The following is an 8,900-nucleotide window of genomic DNA, read 5'->3' on the forward strand; positions in this document are numbered from 1 at the left end:
TCAAGCGCTGAATTCAATCCCTGGTACCTCTCCCACTGCCGCCCACCCCCCCCCAAAAAAAAATCTATTACAATGTAATACATCTTTTACATTTTTCTTTTATGCATTTCTGTTTTTATGTGTGACCTTTAACCAGTGTCATTTTAAAATATGCAATCAACATTATTTTTAAACAAGATTTGAGAAATTTTAGCTCATATTCTTATGTTAATATGTAATCTTTGTCATGTGCACAAAATCTTCTCTTTAGTCATTTTTAGCCTTTGTAATTTTTAGGCTTTTTTTAAGTTTTACTTTTTTTTTTTTTTCTTTTTAAGTTTTACTTTGTGTTTCAGTCAGCTTTTTCACTGCTGTGACCTAACAAGAACAATTTCAGAGGCAGAAGGCAGAAAGTTTGTTTGGTGCTCACAGATTCAGAGATCTCAGCCCATACACATAGGCCCCCTCACCCCCTGCTCCATTTCTTTTCTTTTCTTTTTTTCTTTTTTTAAAGAGAGAGTGAGAGAGGAGAGAGAATTTTTTAAAAAAATATTTATTTTTTAGTTCTCGGCAGATACAACATCTTTGTTGGTATGTGATGCTGAGGATCGAACCCGGGCCGCACACTTGAGCCACATCCCCAGCCCCCCTGCTCCATTCCTCAGGGCTCTAGGGGAGGCAGAACATCATGGTGGAAAAGTGTGGTGAGAAGAAGCTGCTCAAAAAATCACTTCAGGATGATTCCAAAACAAAGCACAGCTCACCGAATAACTACTCCAAAGGGATGCCCCCAGAACCTACTTCCTGCAGTCACACTTTAACACTGAGTTGCTGTGAAGAAATAATGAATGGGTAAATTAAAAGTACTCAGCACAGAGTCTGGTGAGCACTATTGCTCAATAAACATTCACTGGAGACTGAATATATATTGTGATAAAATTATTTTTTCAAACAGTGAAAATATTTTCTTGAATCTATAATGTATCATATAAAAAGTTCCTGTTCAAAATAGAAACATACCACTAATTATCTATAGATATATATTAAAATAGTAATTTGACTGATCAGAAGAGCCAAAGGCCCCACAAACTGGTCCCAATAGCTAAATATGTGATATATGAAAATAAAATTTTTAACAAAATTACATTCTAAATTCCTTTTAAAATGAGATAAGAAAATTTTATAAATCCATCACTTTGGAGTTGTTCCTTTCCTTTTATACTGCGAATTTTTTCATTTAAATTTATTTTACATTTATATTATCAAAATTCTCTAGATATGAAAGATTATTACAAGGAAATTTATTATTTATTAGATCCACTTACATGATCAGAAGCTGGCGAGTCCCATAATAACCATTTTCTGGCTGGAGAACTAGAGGAACCAGTAGCTGCTCAGTCCAAGAAGCCAGAGATGCAGAAGGAGGAGGAATGAGGGAGCCCAGTCTGGGACTGAAGACCTGGACATTATTTGGAGATTATCAGGTTAAAGTCCACTTTGGAAGAGTGAAGGAGCTGAAATCTGATGTCCTCCAGCGATAGCACCAACCACTGAAGCACCTGCTCAATAAGAACCAAACTTGCATCTGCATTGGCTTCCTCATTCTTCCACCTTTTTGTTCCACCAGGCCTCCAACATATTGTTGAAGTGCAACCCATATATGGGGTGATTTCCCCCCTGTTTGCTGTCCCATATGCCAATCATTCCTGGAAAATCCCTCATTGACACATCTACTAATCTTAGTCATATCTTAATCCATTCAAGTCAACCATCCAGAGTAACCATCAAAACATGTACATGTGATATCTTAATACCTGTATACACTGTTTAATATTCAAATAAGGTCAAAGAAATGCATATACACACTAAATAGGAATCATTTTTATAGGGAAAATTTGAACTTTTAGTTTTTGAAATATACAGTATAAAAAATAAAATATATAGTATATAATCATTTTTTATAGTCGCCCTAATATACAGTAGCACACCAGAACTTATTCTTATCTATTTAACTTACTAACCATATTTATTATTGTCAAATATTTTTCCTCCCCCTGGCAGCACCAATTCTTCTAACTTCCATGAGATCAACTTTTCAAAAATATTCCATATATGAGTGACATCACGCAGTACTTGTCTATCTGCACCTAGCTTGTTTCTCTTAACATGATTTTTATTTCCATTCATTTTGTCATGAATGAGAAAAGTTTATTTTTTATTGCTGAATAGTATTCCACTGTGAATATGTACCACATTTTCTCTATTCATTCATCAGATGATGAACATTTAGGTTGTTTTCATTTCTTAAATCTTGTGAACAGTGCTGCAATAAATATTGGATTACAGGTATGTTTTTGACATGCTTATTTAATTTTATTTTTACATATTTTACACATTTTACTCTGTAGTAGGATTTCTGGATCATAGGATAGCTCTATTTTTAATGTTTTGTGGACCCTCTCTACTATTTTCCAAACTGGCTATACTAATTTGTAAAGAATCTCAACGAAAAGAGACACAGAGACAAGGGTGCAGGGGCAGGAAAGGTGGCAGAGTTCTTTTTTCTTTTTGTTTAAAAAAAGTCCCTGTATAAAGCCATACCTAACAGTATTTATTATCATAACCTTAGTATTTTGTGTTCAATAACACTGTAGTTGACTGCTCGTTTAAACATAGAGTTATTTTAGGTCTACTTACAGTAACTGATAAACATGCTCCAATGACAGTAGAGTCAAACCTTGTATTTTACCTTGAATTTAAAGGTGGTAACTCTTTAAATATAGCAAAAGGTAACTGTTCATATTCATATATTTATCTTAATAGGACAGGCAGGTAAGTTATGAGATTTTTTTCTCCTCCACTGCTTGTCCCATGCACTCAACTAATGGGCATTTAGCTAGGGGTAGGGTAGCTGGCACAGCTGGCCCTGGAGGCAATGGTAGTGAATTAGGTAGAGGAGTCACATATGTGGGAGGTTTGGGAACAGCTCCAGGCACAGTGTTGTTGCCTGAGCTGAGCTGCCACCACTGTGGGGGTGTGGGGGGGTAAGAGTCGGGGACTTAAAGGGGCCACATAGCCAGGCACAGAAGGAGAAGAACAGGCAGGTTGATAAATAGAGGTTTTATCAATTGCATCTCTACAAAGAAACCAAGCTTGAAGCACAGGAATATGTTTCACCTATTTTGTTTTTGTTTAACCAAAGCCTGTCCTGTAGGATTATGAGAAACTGTATGACTTAAAAATATATTTTATTGATTTCAAAATTGTGTAAAAGCATGAGATGTATATGTAGGGGCATTTCTATTTTTAAACAAATGGGCTTGCCCAGGGTGGCAAAACAAAGTAATAAACGAGAAATATAAGTAGATACCTTATTAGACCTTCAGGCATTAGCCCAAATGAACTTAGAATGAATACCAATAAAAATATGAAGAAAGAAGTACAGATGAAAAGGAGGGAAATGGGTAACATCCATTTGTCAAGGTGTATTAGAATGTAGGCCTCCTGGATTTACAGATTTTTACATAGAGGACCAACAGGTGAAAATAATTGTTGATTATAGCATGAACCTGTTGAGAAGAGATGGAAAACATTTTTATTAGTGAACAAGCATTTTGATGAAAAAAATCAATGGGATTTCACAGCATCTGAAAATAAAAAACAAAGGGATTTTTATAGCTTTATCTGTGTGAGTGTTACCTTCTGTCAAAGGTTCAGGAATTTGGGAGTGGCTGTGTGTACGAGATAGGAAGATAGGAGACATATGATGCTGTAGAAGAGTTTAAAGGGTTAACAAAAGAGATAGTAAATTGGAATCCAAATGAGGGCATAACCCATCTATAAAAATACGAGGAACAACTTTAGTTATATATTGAGAATCTGTAATAATGTTTAAAGTAGTAGAAAATAGTTTTAATGCCAGTACAATGGTAGTTAACTCCGCTTGCTTGGAGAGATTTGATGTAGGGTATAATAATCAGTTCATTTATTATTAATAGGAACAGATATAACTTTTCTTTGTATACACCTTTAATCCATATGTAAGAGGAATGGTAGAAATTAAGGAAAAGGGGAAATGTATAACCTGATATAACAAAGAGAATTGTCCATCATGAGGCATGTGAAAATCAGTTGTACTAAAAAAAAGTTGTTAATACAGCTTGATAGTAGAGGAAAAATTATAAATATTGCAGATATAAAGTTTTTCCATAAGTAAGGTATAAAACATGAATGTCCAAGTCTTTTAAGGATAAAATTTCAGAATGACCATCAGTAATTAATTGAGCACATGAAAGTAAAAGGCAACATATCATAGCCTGAAAAGTGAGGACACTATAATTATTTTTACTATATATAATTTTTTATAATAATTAGCAACCACTGTTGTAAAAGCATAAGGTGTTTTAATAAAAACTATCAATGACAACAGCACATTAGATATTGAAAGTTGATCCACCATTATTATTAATAATCTTTTAAAAAATTTCTTTAAAGCCTGTTTTAAAGAAGGAATTAAAGAAAAGAGGCAGGATCCTGTTTCTTTAACAACTGGAAAAAAATGAGAGACCAGTTTGGCATTAGCTGTAATTTTTAATTTATATAATTAAGAAACTATACTCATGAAGATTAATTCTTTTTATGTTTAATTTATTTTAATTGTAACATAAAAACATAAGAAAAACATGATTGATAGTAATAATCATCCCTGTTTTATTGAAAAAAAAATAGAAATAATGGATATTATATTTTAGATTTTTTTTAAGAAATTAAGCCTCTTTTGTTTGGTCACCTAGAAAAACCCATAAGTTAGAACCTTAAATACATTTTATTGGATAACTTGATTTGAATTAAGTATTTGGATACTTTTGATTTAAATTTTTATTTATGAGCACTCATTTGTCTAAATGTCTATTTTGTTATTAAGTACATAATATATAGACATGGGACAGACCTATATAACTGGAAATGCCAGGTATAAGATCTAACAGCTATGATGGACTCTGAAATCAGTGGTTCCAGATAGCCAGCTATGTGTCTGTGATGGTTATCAGATCCATTTCCAACATCATCCTATTTATATTCTCCTAAGGATTTATTAAAAACTGTTTTTGAGGGGCCGTGGTTGTGGCCCAACAGTAGAGTGCTTGCCTTGCAAGTGTAAGGCATTGGGTTCGAACCTCAGCGCCATAAACAAATAAATTAATTTAATTAAAGGAATTGTGTTATGTACAACTAAAAAAAATAGAAAAAAATAAATTATTGAATGTATTTGAGAGTTAACTCTGGAGAAATTGGCCTTTGGATAAAGGCAGAATGTAAAAACCTTTATAGTTAGATGAAACAAGACTGATCAGAAAATATATCATCTTATATAGAATATTTTAAAACTTACAACACCATAATATTAACATAACGTGCTATAACATTTGGGAGCAACTGGTCAAGAAAGCCAGGTGAACACAGATAAGACAGTCTGCAAGCAGTTTGGATTTAAATAAGACACTTTTTTTCTTTTGTATTAACTTTTTTTTTTTTTTAATAAGTAAATCTTGTAGGTCCTGTAATTTACATTTTACATATAAGGCTAGGAAAGTTAGAGATCTAGCAGAAGTTAAAAGGTAAGTAAAACTGTTGTAACCATTTTTTCTTTTCTTTTATAATAGTCTTAAAGTATGGTGTTGTAGATTACATACAAGAAAAAAAAGAACGCTGCCACCTTCCCTGCCCCTGTGTCGCGACCCCTTGCCCGCAAGGAAGACGCAACTCGGGAATCTTCTTTCAGCGGTTTATTCAGGCCCTTGATATTTCTTCTACTGATCCCTCGGATGCCCCTCCCAGCCTTAATATAGCATCTCAAGCCCCAATGCGAAGCTGCCACGTGGAACTTTCTCATAGGGTGCTGAAAAGCCATGTGCCAACTCTCCCAAATAAGAAGTTGTTTGTCACAAACCACAGCGGAGCCAGCGCCATCTTGTAATGGCGACCATAGTCTGCATAAACGGCAGAGGTGGCTCACCACAGTTCCCCCTTTCTGTTTTCTTAAAACAATACAGGTGAGAGTAGAGGTCTATCCCACTGTGCAGAATGGCTGCATAGTATGGCTCAGTCCTAAGGAGGCGCCTTCCCCAGATCTGACTCCATATCAGCCGACGCCTTTTTTCGTGGGGCGGGGCGTGGACACGTCAAACCCGCATGCAATAGGACATGCTCCCCTTGAGGTCCCGGTCCACTGCAGGATCACTCAAGTGCAGTGCCTTACCTCGCATCCTGTATCGTGACGATGGTGAACAAAAGGGGGTAGCTGGGACTACCTCTGTAGGACAACCACAATTAAGTTGGCGACACCCTGAGAGAAAGGCACGGGCTTTAAAGCTAAAGACCAGTGTGGAAACCCTTCTGCGTGCAATGGCAACAAGACCTGCAGAGTGCAAGGGCTTTCCAGCACTAGAAGAAAGACAAAAGAAGGACATGTCGAACCCAGTGCAATGTTAGAATAACTTGGGGTGCAATGACCATGTCAAAGGCACTAGTGTGGAAACCCATCTGCGTGCAATGGTAGCAAGACCTGAAGAGTGCAAGGGCTTTCCAACACTAAGAGAATAACGAGGAAAGACATGTCAATCCCAGTGCAATGTTATAATAACTTGGGGTGCAATGACCATGTCAAAGATTTACTGTTTAAGATGCGCAAGCCAGACTTGAGGTGAGTTGCCATTTTCTAAAGCTGCAAGAGCTTGTATGATCATAGCCTTATCGTGAGCACTGCGGGCCTTGAGACAACAGAGAAACCACAAACAGAGGAACATACCGAAGCAACACATTGCACCAAAAATGCCTACTCCTACCCACTCTTTAAAAAAGGAAAAGGCAGAAGATATCCAATCGGTGAATTGACCCAAAGTCACGGGATCAACACGGGTACTATTCAAGACAGCTACCTGAGTTAGTTGAGACTGGATCAGCTCTTCCGCTGTCATGGACCAATTTCCGGCCAAATATTCGCCAATGATGAGGGAAGCATTCCTGGAATCATTAAACCTGACAGAGGTTATACATAAATGCGCATGTTGGTCAATGCAACCCAAAAGTACCAGGTCAGACAATTTTTTTTTTTTTTAGCTGAGCTTGAAGTATATCTATTCTTTGGTTAGCAGCTAAAATCCCTGACAAAATATGTTGATTAATTTTATTTTGAGATTTGAGTATGGTGGAAGTTTGTTGAACAACTTCATTAACAGTGACAGCAGTTTGCACCTGGCTGGCCATGGCTACTCCGGCCGTAACTGCTGCAGCAGCAGCAAGGCCTGCATTAGTTAATGGCCCACCTATCTCTCTACAGACTTTCATCCAAGCCTCTATGCCTTTGTTTTTATAAGGAGTAATAGCTGCCTTACATTCTTTAGTACACTGTTCAAAGACCAATTGTTTAATCAAGGGCATGGCTCTATCGGGATCGCCAAAAAATTTTTCCTGCAGCATCCACCATCCTAGCAACAAAGTCTGAGATCTGTATTGACTGTTCTCCAAACTTGAGAATGAAAAGTCCTCCCAGAGCCTTGGACTCCACCCACATACGGGGGCGGAACTACTGGAGGCGCGGGGAAGGGTGGAGCAGCATCAAGTACTGGCTCCTCCTCTAGATTCTCAACTTCCTCCCCAGAACTGGATTTATTACCCTTCTCACAGCAGGCTTTTACATCTGTTGTTTCCCGTTTTTTCTTTTTTATCTTAGTCTTATGTAATTGTTGTAATAACTTGTCCAATTCCTCAGAACTGTCCCAGCTACTTGTGTCCTTGGGAGTTTTTAACTCAGTCAAGTCCGGATAGAGCCTTCTCCTCTGTTTAACTTCAGACTCCCTTGTCTGTTCACCACTCTTACTCCTAATACTTTCTGCTACCTCGCTATGTGACCCCTCCGATTTTTCTTCATGCAATTGCTCAAGAACGGCCTGACCCTCGCTCACAGCTTTCTGGCATTTACCATCCATTATACCCCCCCTCACTAATTTCCAAAGCGGAATGGTACCGCCCTTTAAAGTTCCTTGTTTGTAAGCGAAATCCAGATCTTTCCCTAATTTGTCCCAACTGGGAATCGTGAGACTCCCTGAAAAAGCAAACCAAGGAGCTACAGAGTCAGTCTCTTCTAAAAACCTCTGTAATGTGCTCCGCTTCACTTTAAGTCCCTTAGAACGCAGTAACCCGTCCAAGGCCAGCAAAATTGGGCTTGAGGAAGTAGCGCCCATACTGTTCCAAGCAGTGTAAATAAAGTGAAAGTACAAAACCCCGCTCTCTCCTTATTTACAGAGGAGCGTCTTATTTTATTTTTTTTCCCGCTCTCTTTAATTACCGAGGAGCGCCCCGCTTTGATCGCGGATCCCACTTACCTGGGACTAACCGGTGCACCACCCCTGACTGCTGAAAGTTCTGGTTCCTGGGTTTCGGCACCACTTGTCGCGACCCCTTGCCCGCAAGGAAGACGCAACTCGGGAATCTTCTTTCAGCGGTTTATTCAGGCCCTTGATATTTCTTCTACTGATCCCTCGGATGCCCCTTCCAGCCTTAATATAGAATCTCAAGCCCCAATGCGAAGCTGCCACGTGGAACTTTCACATAGGGTGCTGAAAAGCCATGTGCCAACTCTCCCAAATAAGGAGTTGTTTGTCACAAACCACAGTGGAGCCAGCGCCATCTTGTAATGGCAACCATAGTCTGCATAAATGGCAGAGGCAGCTCACCACACCCCTGCACCTTGTCTCTATGTCTCCTTTCTTTGAGATTTTTTTACACTAATTATAGTCCCACCAATAATGTACAAGTGTTCCCTTTCTCTACCTCCTTACCAGTAGTAATTCCCTTTAATCTTACTTTAGTGAGGTGACAGTTCATTGCAGTTTTGATTTTTTCATATACCTATTGGACAC

The 8,900-nt window shown here is 38.0% G+C and overlaps 1 long non-coding RNA gene across 2 annotated transcripts; it reads right to left on the reverse strand.

The window, feature by feature from the left end:
- Nucleotides 1-513: 513 nt before the first annotated feature.
- LOC144377393 (uncharacterized) lies at nucleotides 514-8,574 on the reverse strand. 2 transcript variants are annotated; one of them, XR_013438370.1, is made up of 4 exons: nucleotides 8,364-8,574; nucleotides 6,918-7,017; nucleotides 1,305-1,538; nucleotides 514-810 (listed from the first exon to the last, which is right to left on the reverse strand). It is a non-coding gene; the product is annotated as an uncharacterized LOC144377393 (long non-coding RNA). The 2 variants fall into 2 exon arrangements; XR_013438369.1 differs by having other exon boundaries at nucleotides 1,305-1,438; nucleotides 8,364-8,546.
- Between the last annotated feature and the right edge of the window lie 326 nt (nucleotides 8,575-8,900).

This window comes from Ictidomys tridecemlineatus, chromosome 1 (genome assembly GCF_052094955.1).
Source record: "Ictidomys tridecemlineatus isolate mIctTri1 chromosome 1, mIctTri1.hap1, whole genome shotgun sequence".
NCBI lineage: Eukaryota > Metazoa > Chordata > Mammalia > Rodentia > Sciuridae > Ictidomys > Ictidomys tridecemlineatus.